Source organism: Callorhinus ursinus, unplaced genomic scaffold (assembly GCF_003265705.2).
Source record: "Callorhinus ursinus isolate GAN/ISIS: 27379988/994484 unplaced genomic scaffold, GSC_fseal_2.0 scaffold6, whole genome shotgun sequence".
Classification (NCBI taxonomy): Eukaryota; Metazoa; Chordata; class Mammalia; order Carnivora; family Otariidae; genus Callorhinus; species Callorhinus ursinus.
In genome coordinates, this window is record NW_027397068.1 from 60,191,411 (window position 1) to 60,211,010 (window position 19,600).

Here is a 19,600-nt window from a genome sequence, read left to right on the forward strand (position 1 = left end):
CATTTTTGTACGATATGCTCCTCTTTCCTTGGCTACAGCTGATTAGGACAAGGCTGAGTGACCCAGAGGCAGAGGTTTCTATGTGGCCAGAGGTCGGCAAGGTAGCTTGATAGGAGGCTCCTGTCTAGCAGGATGCTGTGCACCAGTGATTCGGCCAGCCTATTTAAATCCTCTCACTTAAGGAGTGATGTGCCCGAGGGAGATGCATGCAAAGGAGACCGGCAGTTGGGTCAGTGGAAGCAAAAAAATACTCTTTAAAAAGGCAGTAGAAGGAATCAAGAGGGGGCAGCAAGCCAGGAGGCTGTGAAGCTTTAAATAAAGAGAGACCACCCCATACTGAGAGAATAGTCAGCAGTTGTAGAAGAAGATCAGAAACACGGAACTGTGGACTCATTGCAATGGCCAAGTGTGGAATTGGAGCAGAGGATATCAGTTCTGATGAGAGCGTCTATTGGCTCCTGTCGACTCCTAAACAGACTTTCAGGCTCTACAATCTCTGGTTACAAGGCTCTCGAGAAGGTTTCCTGTATCCTTCACTTCCCTGTGATTCTTTACAATAGTCGTCCGTTATTTGAGGCAACCTGAGTGGGTCTTTGCTTCTTGCCATCTTGAAAAGAGTCTGATTAATAATTCTGATATTACTGCCTGATCACATCTTTTGAAATTTTGTACTCGCCTATCCCTTAGCATTTGCTCCCACAGGTGATTGATACCATACGTGGATTTTACTTGTCGAACTGTCAGAGGCAAATTTATTTCCAGATTCTCAGGGGACACCTAAAAGGTGCCCTGGTGTCCTGACTCATATAAAGGCAGACCAGTCAAGAAGCTGTGTGTCTTCCCTTACAAACTTCTCATTCTGCTTATAAGCTGAACTGCCAAATCACAGAGCATTTCTACCATCACCTTAATTGGTAGGACTGCAGTCTTGTTCTTTAAAGTACAGTGGCAAGGCAGTTTTCTATTAATCAAGACCATAACTTCAAGAAGTGACCTGCGCTTGGAATAATAAAACCTTGCTTTAATCATTAGTCATTTGCAGGCAAATTGAGCAGAGACTGATTCCGGCTGCCTCTTCTAACCAAGATGTAGTAGTTGTTTATCCTTTAAATTTAAGACCTCATTACCAGATCATTCATGCATGCAGTTTTGTAGCAACAAAACAGCCCTTAAGCATCATCAAAATCTTAACCATACCAGTGGCATGAGAAGGTGCCTGTAGCCTTCCTTTCCACTGAATCTAATGCACAAATTTCAAAGAGAAAAAACAAAATGCATCACAAAGAGGAATCTGAAAGAACCATCAAACATTCTGTAATCAGATGGATAAATTGAGATGAGTCATGATTTTCATTGATCTAATTTTTCATCACAACAGAAAATAGAACAAAGCAAGATTATAGCTGTTATCTCCTTATCATATTTGCCTCTAGCACAAGCTCCCTCCCCTTTTCTGTGTCTTACTCGCCATCAGGCCATGGGTTGCCTAGCCCTTTACATGCTGGGCTTAGTAGAGTTCCAAGTTGAAGTCAGGATCTAAAATGTGAGAGCTGCGGTGTCGTGCGCGTGAGCCCCGTAGGGCCGGCGAGGCACCAGCTGCCGCGCGGGGAGGAGGCCGAGGCCGCACCTTGCGGGAGGCCCCGGCCCCTCTGCGCCTGTGTCTGGCAGAGCTGGTGTGAGACGAAGAGACAATCCTTCCCTGCCGCCCAGATAATCAAGAGTTTTGGCCGGACCTTTGAGCACACACCGAGAGAGTGAGGAGCCAGACGAAAAGCACAGACTATGGCGCTGAAACGGATTAATAAGGAACTTAGTGATTTGGCCTGTGACCCTCCAGCACAATGTTCTGCAGGTCCAGTTGGGGATGATATGTTTCATTGGCAAGCCACAATTATGGGACCTAATGACAGCCCATATCAAGGCGGTGTATTCTTTTTGACAATTCATTTTCCTACAGACTACCCCTTCAAACCACCTAAGGTTGCATTTACAACAAGAATTTATCATCCAAATATTAACAGTAATGGCAGCATTTGTCTCGATATTCTGAGATCACAGTGGTCTCCTGCTTTAACTATTTCTAAAGTTCTTTTATCCATTTGTTCACTGCTATGTGATCCAAACCCAGATGACCCCCTAGTGCCAGAGATTGCACGGATCTATAAAACAGACAGAGATGGTACAACAGAATATTTCGGGAATGGACTCAGAAGTATGCCATGTGATGCTACCTTAAAGTCAGAATAACCTGCATTATAGCTGGAATAAACTTTAAATTACTTTAAAAAAAAAAAAATGTGAGAGCTGCAAAGGTACTGGGAAAGCGGGAATCAGCCCAAGGAAGAAAAACAAAAAGACATGGGGGGCTTTGGGTAGAATCTGGGCAGAAGAGTATTTGATGGCAATAGCTCAGAGCTGCAGAATTCCTTGCCCCAAGTTGACTTTCTGGCCACAACTCTGGAACATTCTAGTTGTTCTGAGTAATTTGGCCAATTGGCTGTAGAGCTTTCCCAGGCTGCAGGGCTCTGTCCAGGTGAAGGCTCCCTGTTCCTTGCATCAGAGGAAGGAGCACTGATACACATTGTTTGCTGTGTGGCTTGGTGTTAGCAGCTTTCCTTGACAAAGGGGAAGAGGTGTTCATTTGCCATCATTCATCCTAGTTCACTGAAGTTTAGGGGAAACGGGGTAGTTCACTAGGAATGTCTTATGAAATGGAACACAGTCCTGTATAAGCAGACAAAGAGACTTAAATTCACTAATCCATACGGGATTCAATGAATTACTGATTCCTTTGAGCAAGAAATATTGTGAATTTAGAAATACAGGAAAACGGCAATAAGGTTTCGAAAGTACGTGTATAATAGAAAAGTGGTTACCTTTCTGTTGTAAGTAGCATTTCCAAATGAAGACAGTATCTTGCTAGGATAATTGGACTTCCGTGAGTAAGGAAGATAGCCAAAAATAAAATCAGAGCATTGAAAGACATCCAAAGCATGTCATTTCTTAGCTGTCTTTGTTCTTCCTGCTCTCATAGATAATAATAAAAAGTCTGAGAAAGGAGTGCTTATTGCGGTGTATTTCAGAGTAGTCTCCATTCTGTAGGGAATTCTGCTTCTGCCTGGGTATCTGAATGACAGTCAACATTTACTCTGGCAAAATTTTTTTCCCTAGAGTTTTAAATTAAATTGCTATGATGCTCTCTCTTCATACCCCAAACCTCTCTGACTAGAGGGTAAGAGTCCTTGCTGGTGATTATTTCCCATCACTATCATCGTCATAGAAACAAATGATAATGCTGGAAACCCAAGGACTCTAACAAACTCCTGAACAGATCTTAGCAGAGAGGACCAGTGTCACTAAATCTCATTTAAGCCCAAGGTTCCCTGTGTGTGTATATTTCCAAGTTATGAGCTATGTGAGCAACAAACTGTGAAAACTGAAAATATGTGAACAGGATTTCACGTTGAGGTGAACAAAGACAATGTGATACTTCTTAATGATCTGCATAAGAATTGTGGCGTGTTGTATTTTACGTAGAAAAGGTAAGCCAGCCCCACCAATGAAAATATGTCTTATATGAATGGCCAGACTGAGCATTTGGAGATTAAACTGGGGAAAAGAAAAGCAGTCAGGATGGGAAAGATGTGGTCTGTAGGGTTGGTGGGTTTGGGAAAAGGGTCTAAGGTGAGCTCTCCTCACTGCAGGAGGGAATCCTCCAGCAGAGCATTAGGGCATGGAGGTGCTGGTTAAAGTCTCTCTCGTCCAGAATGGCTGCTCAGGGCTGATATTTGATATTTGGTGGTGAACAAAACCGGTCGTTGGGATTTCCCAGGACACTAAGGCTATTGGTACCCCCATTATATTCTTTAGGAAGAAAAAAAAAACAGAAAATAGATATGTGGTTTGATGACGCATTAGTGGCTTAGGTTGTAGGCTATGCCTCTCCATGATAAATGAATCAGGAGAAGTCTATCTATGGGAGAGTTTTAATCCTCATAAGCTGTTTCATGTGTCTATAGGATGGGGGCCATCCAAGGTAGCAAGACACCATCATGACTGTTTTCAGCTCCAAGTCATAATATTTGTAATTCCATTGGAGCTGTGACCCACACAGTCCCTGTCAGAACCCAAAGTGCATGGAATTTATGCAAGTTCTCAGAGACATTTCCTGAAAGTCCCTGCTTCTCTCCCACCTACTTCCCTCAAAATTCCAGTTCATCTTGTACCAATCTCTTTCAAACAACCTCAGCTCCCCTACAGCTTCCTCTCCTGTTGAACTTGTTACTACCCCATCCCTGTCTCATGATTCTGCATCGTCAAGCCCCAGTTACCCTGTAGAAAGAGTCTTTCTTCGGGGAAGAAGGTCAGGGAGAGGTCTTCTTAGTTCTCAGGGGAGCAAGAAAGAGAGGGGAAGAGAAAGATAATTTTGGAAACGCCCTGCAGAAGAAATGAGTTCATATGCTCATATGTCCTCATGTATTCAAACTCCAAAAGGTACAAAAGTGAACACCGTGGAAAATCTCCTCCTTTCTCTGTCCGCCTGCCCCCTCCCCAGGCTCTCTCTCTTGTGTGGAGGCAGCCAACGCTAACCGTTTCCATTGTCTCCTTTCAGAGCTATGTCGTGCAGATACAGATGAACATATGTTCTCTCCTCCACTTTTACCCAAGTGGTAGCATTCTGCACATCCTGTTCTGCACCTTGTTCTTTCTCCCTCCATTTAACTTGGAGATGATCTCCTACCTGCACCACGAAGGGTTTCTCATTTGGGTGAGAGGACAAGATTCAAAAGTATATATTGTGTAAGAGAGGCCCAGGAAATGACACCAGTCCTTTTCTTACCTGAGTTTGGAGTTCATATTTTTTTAAATGTTTTATTTATTTATTCATGAGAGTCAGAGAGAGAGAGAGAGAGAGTGGCAGAGGCAGAGGGAGAAGCAGGCTCCCCGCCGAGCAGGGAGCCCGATGTGGGACTCGATCCCAGGACCCCGGGATCATGACCTGAGCCGAAGGCAGACGCTTAACCGTCTGAGCCACCCAGGCGCCCTGGAGTTCATATGTTTTTTAAAGATTTTATTTATGTATTTGACAGAGAGAGACACAGCAAGAGAGGGAACACAAGCAGGGGGAGTGGGAGAGGGAGAAGCAGGTTTCCCCGCAGAGCAGGGAGCCCGATATTTTTTTGAGAAATTAAGACAAAGCACAAAGCAGATGGAGAGCAAAATATGTTTATTACTGATAAACTGATATTAGAGAATGCAGCTCAGAGGCACAACAACAATTTCTTAATACCGAACCCCCATATTAGACAGACTTACTGTCCAGTCATAGGCAGCTCAGAGAGCCACAGGCCTCTCTCCACGGCTCCCTCCCTGAAAGGCTCATGACCCCCTGAAGCAAATCTGAATGTGGAGCAGGCAGATCCCAAAAGGAAAGATGGACAGGCTAAGTTACACTGGCCCAGTGTAACTTAGGCCCAGTCTCTCTCTCAGACTCACTATCTAGGCAACTCACTTCAGTAAATGATGCAACAAGAAATTAGAATGTTTAGGAAAAACTCTTTTTGATGGAAACCAAAAAAATGTGGCAGGAACATCCTCCCACAAACCAAACATTAGGAATGAACAGTAATTGATTTAACTAGTCTCCTACTGAGAAACACCAAAGATGCTTCCAAACTTTTCTTATTAACTAAATGTAACGAATATGAATCTTCAATCTTCTGCTCTTAGGAAAAAATGTAATGAATATGAATATTTGAAAATGAATAACATTGTACATATAAAGTTTCACACATATGGGTTTATATCAGAAGGATGAATTCCTAGAGAAAATGAGTATGTGCTTTAAAATTTTTGTGAGATATTATCAAGTTGCCCTATATGAGGAGTATATCAATCCACTCAGAAATGTGTGAGGGATTGATATAACACCCTTTTCTCCACATTTTCAACATGATGAATGAATAAGACTTTTTAATTTTTGCCAGTCTAATACATAAAACGTGTATCTTTATGATGTTATTTTTTCTTTTATTATGTCTATTTAAGTATCTTTTCTTATAGTTAAGAGGTATTTTAAATTTTTTCATGTTAACAATCTCTTTATATCCTGTGCCCATTTTTTATTGGATGGTTGTGGGTTTGTTGTTTTTTTTTTTTTAAGAGACTTTATTTTTTACAGCACTTTGAGATTCACAGCAAAATTGCTCAGAAGGAAAAAGAAATTGAGCAGAAGGCACAGAGATTTCCATTCACCCTCTACCCCCATACATACATAGCCTCCCCATTATCAGCATCCTGTCATGGGGTGTTTTATGTATTCATTTGTAGACATTCTTCATAGTTTAGAAAATTTTTGATTATGATACAAATTGCAATTTTTTCCCAGGTGTTGGTGTTCTTTTGACATTGCTTATCGTGTTTTGCCATGTTTAATTTATTTTTAACATAGTCTATTTATCACACTTTTTATTATGTCTTCTGAGTTTTGTATTATTCTTAGAAAACTTGCCTACTCAGATTATTAAACTACCCCCCATTTTTTCAATTACTTTTATGGTTTCATTTTTTTACTTATATTAAAATCTTTGAACAATTTGAATGCAAAGGAAAGAATCCAACTTAGTTTTGTTTTTTTCCTATAGGAGATGGCTACCTGATATCATTTTTTTTTAATAAATCCACTTTTTCTTCACTACTTTGAAATTCTAATAATTATGAATCCTAGATTAACTGGGTGAGATAAATGGATGTGATTAAAATGTATAGATAAAGACCCCAAACCAGAAATCATCTATTTGAAAATGTTACCCATGATTGTTCCTCTTATGAAAACTTTTGAAATAAAGACATTTATCTAGATTCAAATTCTTACTATTCCATTTACTAGTTGTGCAACCCTAAGTGAGTGAACATTTCTGAGAATATGGCTTTGGGTTTGTTGCGAGGATTATATGAGAAAATATATAAAATTCGGTAAAATATAGCTGTGGTTAATATTAATTTATTGTTTAAATCTTATTAGTAAGTCCTGCCTTAGCTCATCGTTCCACTCTCTGCCTTGCAGTAGCCATCTGGTTGATGGATGACAATGCCACCATTCCTCTTTTGCTTATGAGACCCCAAAGGAGTGGCCAAAAGCTTCAGAAAACTTTTCCATGGAAATGTTGAAGCAAGGTACGTTTGTTCCAGATTTCCTTGGGGGGCATATTTATGTAATTGATGTGGCTGAGCTTATCTATAGTTTATAGAAACTATGTTTAGCACTGTTATTTATGATACAAACTCAGGAATAGAGTCTCAATTTTTGTAGAAGTAAATAGAAAGATGTTCTTGGTTGCCTATGAAATACACTGAGGTCTTCTGGAATTAGGGGTAGGATCGTGGAAGACCTACAGCAGAACAGGTAGGGTATTAGTGTTCTTCCAGCCACTTCTCAAATACAACTAGAAGAAAAGTTGATTTTCAGTCTTGTTTTCAAAGAGGCTCTTCAATTCAACTACCCCAAATATATTTGCCATATTTTCAAATATATCCAGAACAATAAGCTTGCCAAGTTTCCTAGTAACAAATTCTACAAAGTAACAATGATCAGAATGTATTCTTTTGGAAATCACAAGCTTTCTTGTTGCTGCTTTAGTTTTTCTTTGTTCTTTGTGGAAGTGAAAAATAGCTGATCATCATCTGTTGATTCATATTCCAGAAAGCAATTATCAACTATATCTCGGCCTCTACTTATATCATGAAAATACCAGTTCCTTTAATGTTCCCCCAAATGTTCATTGAAGATTATACAGCGAGGGAAGACCAAGGGAATTACAACCAATTATGATAATAAGACAAGAGGTAGATTAATCACAGCAAAATAAAAATGAGTATTAGTAGTAGATGAGTGCACTTTGTAAAGAATTCAATGTTCAGAATTGTTAATTATTCTGAGAAACTGACTCTTGACAAAATACAGCATTTGTAGTTAATACCAGGAGATGTTGCATGGTAATTATGTAATATAATGCGGTGTACTGTGGATTTAAGTGTTTGGAGATGTATATTAATGATGAAAAGCTAAATATGTGTTTTGCTATCTTGATGCTTCTTATCCATTTTCCACTGAAAGTAATTCAGTGTTATTGGAAGAGTGACTCAGGTCAAATCACAAAATCATAGGAATTTTCATACTGCAATAGATGTAATAGATCATCCTGTTCCAGCTGCCTGGCTTTACAGATGAGGAAACTAAAACTCACAGATGGAGCGGAATTTGCCCAAGTCGGTTGGTGCATTGATGGCCACACTGGGGGTAGTACCCAGCATTGACTCTCAACAGGTATTTCATAATATTTGCCTAAAAAAGCAAACACTTATTTGAATGGCAATGGTGTTGCATACATTTTGCACGAATTTTTTTCTTCACTCCTTTACTTATGATGACAGGTTTTAATAGCATTTCCTGGCATATAGTGTGGGCCTACAAAGATCATAGCACCCAGATTTTTCAGGATACTTTCATTTTCAAATTCTCTGTTTTACTCAGAATCGAAGTGAGGCTTGGAAACCCATGCAGACTTTCCACTACCTTAATTACAGTAGATAAACCATAAACATCTCTTGACTGATCTCACAGCATTGCAGATTTGGTCAAGCAACCAACTTTTCCCATAATCAACCACAGCCAGGGAAATGAGTCAGGCATGTGTCTAGTTTGTCATTCCTATAGAAAAACAGAAGCCGCCTTTGGAAAGCGTGCTGGTAAATAACAAGCCTTGTTTTAAATGTGTACTTGGAATCTGGATTCCAGAATAAATCTTTAAACAACATCCCTCGTGTCAAGCGGGCATTGACTTTTGACAATGATTCCAGACTATTGTTGCAGAAAGGAGCTGTGAGTGAGGAAAGGTAGGGCGATTTTGCTGAGGTAATAGAGACAAACAGGGTGTTTCTCCAGAGTTTCAGCAGGCACTTGGTTTTTCTGCTTGTCTGAAGACTTTAGTGTTTTCAGACTTGATATATGAGTTGAAGATGTCAGAGAAAATAATATATATATTTTTGGCAAATCGGGAGAATTACCTGATGGGTTTGCATGGCAGGTACTGATACTGATTAATGACCTGGTCAGAGCAAGCCCTTTGTTTGTACTCCTGTCTCTTTTGTGACAGACACCAAGATTGTCTTTAAAGCAATCACAGAGATCTCACTAGAAGGAATGAAGAGAAAAGGGGTTATTATTGCTCTCTCATCATTACTGCCTAGTTAGTCTGTGAGAGACTACCCCTGATCCCCCAGTGACTTCAGTAATTTGGTTATAAACGGGTCTACTCTCTGGTGCTGCACACGGGGAATGACTCATCAAGATTGTGTCCATCTCTGTGACCTGCTTCAGAGGCCGATTTGTGAAGGAGCAATGGGGGAGTCAGGAATTGGGCCTGGGGACTTTCTCACCCCTATCTTTTCTCATTCAAATGATATTTTGTTTGAGACGTTTGCTTACTGTAAAGTCACTATAAACTAAAAGTGTGTCGTAAGGCAAAGGCCACTGTAATGTTGCAACATAGAATACAGAAATGTGTAATTTATATTTAATTATCTAGAGTTTGAGATTAGTCCCTCATTTTGAAGAACCTGGTTCTAGGACCAACCTGCCTTTGCCTTGGCGGTCCTATTACTGGAGCAGGGACCCTGGGGGGTGATGATTTCGCTTTCCCCCGTCACACTATAATTGCTAAAGACACAGAAGGTATAATTCTGTTTCTGGAATGCAAACAGGAAACTTAGCTCTTCGCCCTCCTTCTCGCCCTCTCTCTCTCTCTCTCTCTCTCTCACACACACACACAGAGTGAAGAAAGCAGTGTAAATTTTTACTTTTCAGACATAATATATAAAACAGATAATCTGTACTACATTTTATACCTAAAATTCAAATTACACTTTACAAGTCTTCTGCAAACATCTTTTCTGGAAAATTAGATCATATGCAGTGGAAGAATGATTTATGAAGATGCACGGTCTGGTATCTCTGAGACTTGAGACAGCCCCTTACGGTAAAACACAATCTCATTGGCTTTTATGTCCTTCCCTTTACCCACTTTCATGGGGAAGGACTTCAGTGTTCAGGTGAGTAATTTTTGTGGTTGAATCACAAGGACTTTGTGTAATGTATGGAGAAAAAGCATCCCCACTTTTCTCCTCTTGACCCATTAACTTCACCAAAGTGTCCTTGGAGGACTTGCTTCCCTAGTGGTCTCTATGAAATTCAAGGGAAGGGAGAAGATAGAAGAAGATTTTCTTCTGACAAGAAGAAATGGACTCAAACTTCAGCTTTGAGAATTAATGTTATATTGGTCATGAGGGCTAGAGATAGTTCTCTTCATCAAGCAGCAGGAAGATCCATCTACCTCCCACTAGTCTGGGTAGCTTAAGTGGCTGATTCAAAGCCAGCGTCAGAAATTGCCCCAATCACTTTTCCAAAAAGTGGGGAAAACCTATCCTTTTGGGTACAAATATCTCTCACTACAGAATAGCTACAAATGGCCGGAAATATACACACAACATATTTGGCAAGATTGCATTGTGTGATGAATGGAAAGGAGTTACTAGAAGTTGAGCAGAGTAAAGAACAGCTGAAAAGTCCAGGTTTAGATAAGTCTGCCCCGCTATGGGGTGGGCCTGGGAACAGTCCAGCAGGCAGGATGACCTTCCTGTTTCTCGTATTGCCACAACTCCAGTGCAGGCCTTTACAGGCATACACTGTGGAAGGTGCTGCAGGTAAGTGTTCTATGCGCAAAACGCACACACCGGCAAATGCTGCATGGTCAGACACAAGTGTGCACACCCCACTGTACTGTCTGTAGCATAAATATAGCAAGATGCGTACCCAAAGACTGTGGGTTTGAGATTTTGAAACAAAATTGTCATGCTTCTTCCTATGTCTCTTTTCTCAATTGAGTTGATGAAACACAAATGGAAGAGTTCTCTCATCCAAGGCAACTTTTCAAGTCAGGAAGCTAGACATGGGGACAGAAGCCAGGTGACCTTCCTTCCTCCCTGGGTGCCAACCACCCACCTCCCAAAGCCTCCTCTCCCCTTACTGACTCCCAGGTTGCTGATAGATGCAGGTCACATCCAATTTTCAATACTGCTTTCAATTTCAGTGCCTTTATTGGCATGACAAGGTGTACAGGTATGACTCCGTGTTTAGAATGAGTAGCGTTTGGTATCTGATTCCCATAACTTCTTATTTCTATGACAGAGACTAAAGCTGACTATTTCTAAGGACTTTATTTTTTTAGACAAGAAGTACAGGTCTATGCTTCTCCCTTGCTCATCAAGATCAATTTATCAGTTTTGATAGTTGTGAGAAAATGTAATTTCTAACTTTTCTGTGCACAGGGCAGACGAGGAGCCCTGGTGTGAGAGCTTACCAGTGCCACAGTGAAGAGCATGGGCTTACAGTCACCTTCTGTCAAGTCCAGGTTCTGCCACTTGTTAGGAGACAAGTCCCTTAACCTCCAAGTGTCTGATTTCTGTCTGTGTAGCTTTTGTAGTTTTTGAATTTTGTAACATGAGCATACGTTACTTATGCAGAAAGAAATAAATTTTTTTTTATTTAAGCCAAACAGGTGTGATGAGCAGGATGCACCAGAAGAGGAAATCCTGGGGTAGTTGTTTGGAAAATATCGTAGTAATCAGATCTGAGATGGGGCGATCCTACACTCAGAATAAGAGTGGCAGGGATGGATGGATCAGAAAACAGCCCAGACTTTGAGCTGAACGAGGGAGGGAGTGAGGTAGGGATGAGCTGTGGCAGCCGGTGGATGGCTCTTTCAGGAAGCAGGTCCTTGAAGGGGCTTCTCCTTCTCAGACCCTCCCTCCTCCCTCCTCCATTCTCTGTCCCCACTTCCCCCTTCTTGCTCCCTTTCCACTCTCATGACTTTCCTGATGAATTCCAAACCAGAACTCCTCCCCAGTCTCCCTATCTTTACATTCTCCATCTCACCCAAGACTTCCATTGTGTATTATGTGATTCTAATGCATTTTCAAGGTTTTTCTGCTATCATTCTTCTCTTCTGTTAAAATGTGGAATGTGGTAGAGTGTTTGCACACAAGGTAGTCATATCTCTTCTCACTCCCGAAACCATGCCCATAACTTTGCAGCTCCTGCCATCAGGAGCTGGAGTCCACTTTCCCACCCTTTGAGTCTGGGTGGCCTTGTGATTGGCTTTGGTCGGTAGAATGTAGCAGAAGTGACATTGTGAGCATTCTGACGCTTCTGTTCTCACCCTCCCGGAATGTTGCTCTGACCTCACCGTGTCAAGAGGCCTGGCCCAGGCATGGGGCAGAGAACCCAGTGCCCCTCCTGCACTCCCCACTAATTGTCAGAGATGTGCAAGGGGCCATCTTAGACCATAGTCAAGCTGCTGGCTGAGTGCAATGGCATGAATGATCCTGGCCAGCCCAGCCCAAGTTGCTGAACCACAGAAGCATGAGCAAATCAACAGCACTTACTTAAACCAACTAAGTTTTGGATGGTATGTTACACAGCAACAGAAAACTGAGGCAAAGATTCTGATTAAATGTGGTGTCAGAACATTCTCTCTTGTTTATTGTTAGGTATAGCTGTGAATTCACACACTGGCAGGTGGTAGTCACAGTTAAGGGAAGAAATAGCAGGTGAGCAGGTAGAAAACTCGGGCCTGTCCCTGCTGGGCACTTCCTTTCCAGAAATAGCAGCATAATTGCTAGCAGCAGTTTTCCTGTGGAAGATTTAATTTTTCATTTACTGAGCAAAGATATATGGCAGAGGTCACAAAATTTCATTCCTATCTTTTCTTGATGGTAAATACCAAGACTAATGTACATGATTCTCCCCAATTCTAGATATTTTTCCGTGAACATTGAGGAATACAGGCACCATAGACAAGGTTGTCTTGTCTGCAAAGTTTGGACATGCCGTCTTGAATTAGAATTGAGGGGTTATTGTAGAACAGGGTGGGAAACTTAAACGTCCATGGGGTAACTAGTAACAGAAAAAGAAGTCCATTGGATGAACATCACCTACCGATAGAGTGTATACAGTGTTTCAAGGGGACAATCGCTGCTCTACTCCACTGATTTGTTTGATGGTTGTTGTTTTTGTTTTTGTTTTGGAGTAAAAGCCCGATGTTACTGGTACCTCCAATTCTTCAAGAGGAGCTAAAAATGTGAACTTTTACATGAAGCCCCTAGAGCTTTAAACGCTACTTAATAATTTTATTTTTTTTTTAATTTTTTTATTACTTAATAATTTTAAAAGAATGTAAAACCCTGGGAGGGCCACACAAATCATGTCTGTAGGACACCAGTTTATAACTCTGATAAATGTAGTGAGAAATGATATTTAGTATATTTTATAACCAGTAGATTCACCATGATTGATATTCAGTATGCGAGCGACAGCCGTGGTGCTGAGCTCCCGCTTGACCGGGTGTCAAGTTGAGTTGCTTGATCATGAGGTATTGCAGAAAACATTGGGACAGGGAGAGGGTAGCTGAGGCCATGGGGTAGTACTCAATGGATGGCAAGGAGCATTGGCTCTTTTCCAACCAGTGTGGGATTATTTCAATATCTTCACAAAGGGGAGTATCTATTGCTCTGTCCCAGAGGATGATCAGCTTTGTAGAGAGAGCCAGTTCTCAGCACTCAATATTTTTTTCAGTATTTTATTTTCAGTTTTACTATTGAAAGCAAAAAGATTAATGTAAAACCTTGCTGCTGAATATTATAGCAGTTCTTGTTTTCATTCCCAAATAGCTCCTCTTTAGTGCCCAGCAATTGTCTCCACGGCAACTACTTATGTTTTTATAAATCTTAGATTGCGATGAGCTGGGGAGGAAACAAGAGTAATGGCAAAACCTTTACAAGCCAAGATTTCCTTTCAAACATGAAAAAGTTTCTAATAAAAGCTCAGATGCTTTGCTTTCCAATTTATACCCATATCTCAAGTATCTGAGTGCTGATTATAACTGAGACAAATAAAATTTATAGCTCAATCAATCAAATATTTATTGAATATCCACTGTGCATCCAGCACTTTGTGAGCTACTATCAGGAATTCAAAAGAAAAGCCAAGCTCTGAAAGACCAACACAGTGTCATGAGGAAGCAAAAAGGATACCCCAGCAATAGTTGAATCAGAGGACACAGAGAGGGATTGATCTGAGTGGAGGTGCATGCAGAGGAATGAAGACAAGGCAGCCAAGGAAGGGAGAGAAATTTGAATTCTGAGCTGACAAAACTTGTCTTCTGTCTCCAAATACCCTGGTGTTTAACTTCAACCATTGCCTCCCTTTCTGTAGACATCTCTAAGGCTATTCCCACCATCCCTCGCAGTAACTGTTAGGTGCCCAAGATTCCTAGATGACTCTCCATCATCCCAGTCTATATACTCTTGAATATATTACCCGAACTGGTGTGATTTCCATTTCTAACCTGAGATGCAGTGTTCTCTATATCCATAGAGCAAGCTTATTAAATCTTACACAGAATTACTGACTTTTCTTCTGCTTTATCTACTCATTACAGAGAATAGTATAAAATTTTCCCTAATTATAGTTTATTTGTTAATTTCTTCTTGTAATTCTTTATTTTTTAATTTAATTTATTTATTTGAGAGAGAGCACACAAGCAGGGGGAGGGGCAGAGAGAAAGGGAGAAGCAGGCTCCCCGCTGAGCAGGGAGCCGGATGCAGCACTCCATCCCAGGACCCTGGGATCATGACCTGAGCTGAAGGCAGATGCTTAACAACTGAGGCTCCCAGGCGCCCCCATACCAACATCTTTGACCATCAAGTTTGATCAACATCTCCCCACTTCCTGCATCCCCTAGCCCCTAGTAAGTGCCATTCTACTCTCTATTTTTGTAAGTTTGGCTTTTTAAAATTCCATATATAGGTCAAAACATATAGTATTTGTCTTTCTCTGTCTTGACTTATTTCACTTAGTATAATGCCCTCACGGTCTATCCATATTATTACAAATGGCAGGATTTCCTTCTTTTTTATGGTTGAATAATACTCCATTGTGTGTGGGTGTGTGGGTGTATGTGTGTATACCACACTCTCTTTATTCATTCATTTGTTGATGGACACTAAGGTTGATTCCATTGTGAATAATGCTGCAGTGATCATGGAAGTGCAGATATCTCTTTGAAACAGTGGCTTCATTTCCTATGAATATATGCACAGAGGTGGGATTGCTGGATCATGTGGTATCTTTTGTCTTAATTTTTGAGGAACCTCCATGCCATTTTCCGTAGTTTACAGTCTTAGCCAACAATGCACAAGGATTTTCTTTTCTCTATCTCTTCACCAACACTTGTCTCTTGTCTTTTTGATGATGGCCATTCTAACTAGTGTGAGGTAATACCTCAATTGTGTTTTTGGTTTGTATTTCCCTGATGGTTAGTGATGTTGAGCACCTTTTCATGCATCTGTTGTCAATTTGCATGTCTTCTCTGGAAAAATGTCTATTCAAATCTTCTGTACCAGTCAGCCTGTCTGGAGATTCTGGGTGGACCATCTGATGGTGTCCGCTGGCAGGCTTGCCGCTGCAGTCCTCTAACAGACTAGTCTGGTTCCTGGGTCAGCAGATGGGCAAACTTGGTGCTTGGGTACATAAGGATCAGCATAGAGCCTGGGTCCACTGGGACCACACAGGTGCCAAGGACCACTGGGATGTGCCCAGCATCTGAGTCCATAAGAGCCAGTCCAATGTTGTGACTGATTGGGAGCCTCGTTTTGCAGGAGACAGCCTAGAGACTTGGACTGTGGTGGCCCACTTGGTGCTAAAGTTAGACTGGAGCTTGGGCTATAGGAGTTGACCTGTAACCTGGGGTTTTGGAGGCTGACCTTAAATTAGGTCTGCAGGGGCTGATCTAGCACTAGGGTAGGTCAGGAGCCTGGATCCTTAAGAGCTAGTCTAGAGCCTAGGTCCATAGGGGCTGGACTGGCACTGAAGTGGGCTGGGGGCCTGGGGCTGCAGGAGTCTGCCTGGTGCTAGAGGGAGTCAAAAGCCCAAGTCCACAGTAGTCAGCCTGGTGCTGGGCATGGCCGGGAGCCTGGGTTATGGGGTCCCACCTGGAAGATGAGTTCATGGGGGCTGACTGGGATCCTGGAGTCACAGATACCTTACCCAGGGCCTCTGGAATCAGACAGCACTGGGATATGCCAAAAACATGGGATATGCCAAAGCATTTGTGGGAGCCTGCTGGGAGCCTGGGGCCACAGGAGCTGCCTAATGTCCCAGTAGTTATCTGGGGCCATGGGAGCCTGTCAGTACTGAGGTGGGCCAGAGGCCTGGGCTCATGGGAGCCCTTTGGGAACCTGATGCTACAGAAGCCACCTGCAGGACTTGGCCTAGTGCTGGAATAAGCCAGCACTCGGGCCTGTGGTAAAGTTGGGTCCTCACTTTCCTCTCCTCCTCCACAGGGAGAGAGCCTCTCTGCTGCACTACCCAGGCTTGGGGGAGAGGGTAGGAAGGTAATATGAATCTATTTTCTCTATGCTGCTCACTACATCTTTTCTTATTTCTGTGCTTCACTTTGGTGCTGTCATTCCTCACCTGGACTCTAACTCTTATGAAGGTATTTTCATTGCTGCTCAAATTTATGTTTCTGGGAGGGGATGGGTGCTAGAAATTTCCATGTTGCCATTTTGCTGAGGTCACTTCCTGTATCTGCATTTTCATCTCTAGGTATATAATCTTCAACCTAAATAAAAAGCTGAAAGGTTGGAGGGTTTAAGAAGGGACTTCCTTGTATATGACACTATAGAACTTCAAATTTTTTCTTCCTATGAGTGAGTGATGGCAAAGCTTAAAGTGGATGACCAGCCAGATGGAGATACGTAGGGGGAGATTTGTGGGAAGGCGTGCGTGGCTTCTCTGTCTTCTCTCCAGGCCACTGTCCCAGCACCTCCACATGTTCCCAACTTGGAATTTTCTTTTGTTTTCTTTATGAATTGTGTCACTTATTCTGAAACTTCCCTCTCTATCTCTAAGGATAAAGACCTTTAAAAACAAGGCTATTCAATCTGGTATTGACATTGCTATGCCATCTTTATTTTTGTTAATATTTTCTGGCCTATACCTTTTATACCTTTATTTTTAAACTTTCCGCATTCTTATATTTAGGAGGGCCTATGCTAGATAAATAAAGGTACAGACTGCCTGCCTTCTTTCTTGTTTCCCTTCCTTCCTCCCTTCCTGCCTTCTTTTCACTATATTGAAATGGGACTTTACACCATTTATATTTCTTTAAATTACTGATACATATGCATTTTGTGTTTCGCATTTCCCTTGCCTCTTCTATGATTGTTTTTCTTCTCCTGCTTTCTTTGAATCTTTGCCTTTTTAATTTGAAATATTATCTACACTTTTTGGATTCTATTTCTATTTTACTAGTAGTTATTTCTAAATGATTAATACTCAGACCTAAAAAATCCTAAAATACATCAACATTTTTGTTCTTCTTCTGACCAACATAAGAACATCCATATTCTTTAACATTGCAAGTCTCAACTTACTGTTATATTTCCTAGTATTTTAGATTCACTATTTGTACCTTCCAGATTAGACATTATTTTTGTTGTTTATAGAGCCAATGTCAGTTTAGATGTGCCTGCATTTCTTTATTTCTTTTCTCATCATGGATTTCTGCATCTCAGACTTCTTTCTGGAGTCATTTCCTTTTTCCTGAAATATATTCTTTAAATTTTCCTTTATATGATAGTCACTTATGTGTAAACTCTTCCAGTTTTCAATTTTCTGAAAATTTCTATTTTAGCTTTATTCTGAAAAATGATCTATTGGGTATATAGGTTTCTATGTTGACAGTTATTTTTGGCTCAGCTTTTAAAAATACTATCTTAGGGGCACCTGGATGGTTCAGTTGGTTAAGCGTCTGCCTTTGGCTCAGGTCCTGGGATTAAGCCCCACATCCCACATCCCACATCGGGCCCCTGCTCAGCAGGGAGTCTGCTTCTCCCTTTGTGCTCTCTCACTCAAACAAATAAATAAAATCTTTAAAAAAATAAAAAATAAAATAAAATAAAAATACTATCTTACTTTCTGGCATGGTCATTAAAGTTGAGAAGTTAACTGTTAACCTAATTGTTATTTCTTTGTGGATAATCTTTTTTCTGTAGCTACTTTTAAGATACTCACTTTGGCTCTCTGATATTTTATACTATGGGTTAAGATGGAGATTACTCTGGATTAGTTGAATATTCCAAGTCAGGAGAGAGAGATAAAAAATATCTACATAAAACCAATTCTGGAAAAGTCTTAGTCACTAACTCTTAGAATATTGCCCCTCCCCATTTCTCTTAATTGTTAATCCTTTCCATTCTTTCTGGAATTCCATTGAGATACATGTTAGGCTTTCTCATGTATAATAAATGCTACTGTAATGCTTCTCTGTATTCCAAGATTATTCCCTCCCACATTGACTCTGAGCTTGTCCACGTGACTGCCTTTGCCTGTTGAGATATTAGCAAATGTGACACAAGAAGCCTTGATAATGCACTTGGGTATGAGAGCTTGGTCCCTTGGAACACTGCACTACCATGTGAAGAAGGTAATCTAGACTTCTTGGGGATGAAGATTTTTTGAGGAGAAAAGTCCAGCTATCTCAGTTTTCCCCGCTGAGCCTAATCAGCACTTGAGATATTCCCAGGTACGTGAGTTAGGAGTCCAGGTGGGACTAGCAACAGAACTGCCCAACAACTCAAAGAATGAGAAAAAAACCAGTGTTGTTATAAGCCACTGTTTTCAGATAGTTTGTTATGCAGCAGTAAACAACTGATACATCATTCCATCTTCTACATCTCCTACCTCTCTTTCAGAGTTTCCATCCTCTTGTGTCTGTTTCCTTAGCAGTGATTTTTTCAGCTCTGTTTTCCAATTTACTTATTTTTTTCTGTTGGGTTTAACAAGTTCTTTCACCATCCACAGAGTTTTAAACTTCAACTGTTATATATTTAATTTCTAAATTTCTGTTGGGTGCTTTGTTCAAATCTGTTTGGTTTTTTTGGTTAGCATTGGGTTTCTCATGTATTCAATTCAGCATTTTATTTCTTTATACCTTTTAATACTATTTCTTTAAAGCTAAATCATTAAAGAAAATAAAATATAAATCAGCTTTCATTATCTGAAAGTCTTAGGAGTCCAACTCTGTTCTTGATTTTTCCTCCGCAGCTCAGCGATGGTGGCTTGTTTCCTCTTGTGTTTATAGTCTTCCATTTAGGGTTAGAAATTCTATGCTGTCTGGGTTAAGGGCACACCATTATTGTCCAGAGGAGATTTTCTTAGTCCTGTTTCACCATCCTGGGTTGTTGTGAACTAGGGCCACTTTTATTAATTTCTTGGCTTGGCATTTACTGCCTTGGACAATATTATAAATTCAAAACCCAACCCTCGTGAATAGGACTGTTGTTAAAATTGTCCAGGAGATTTTTTTTAATCCAGATCCTGGCCAAGTTTGACAAATTTTGTTGTCATCGTTCTTTCTGGAAAATAAACATTGTCATAAATCACGTTTCAGGGCAGGTTTAGGTATGTACCAAATACCAG

The 19,600-nt window shown here is 40.9% G+C and overlaps 1 pseudogene; it reads left to right on the plus strand.

The window, feature by feature from the left end:
- The first annotated feature begins 1,566 nt into the window (after positions 1-1,566).
- On the plus strand, positions 1,567-2,240 carry LOC112815410 (ubiquitin-conjugating enzyme E2 D3 pseudogene; annotated as a pseudogene).
- Positions 2,241-19,600: the final 17,360 nt, after the last annotated feature.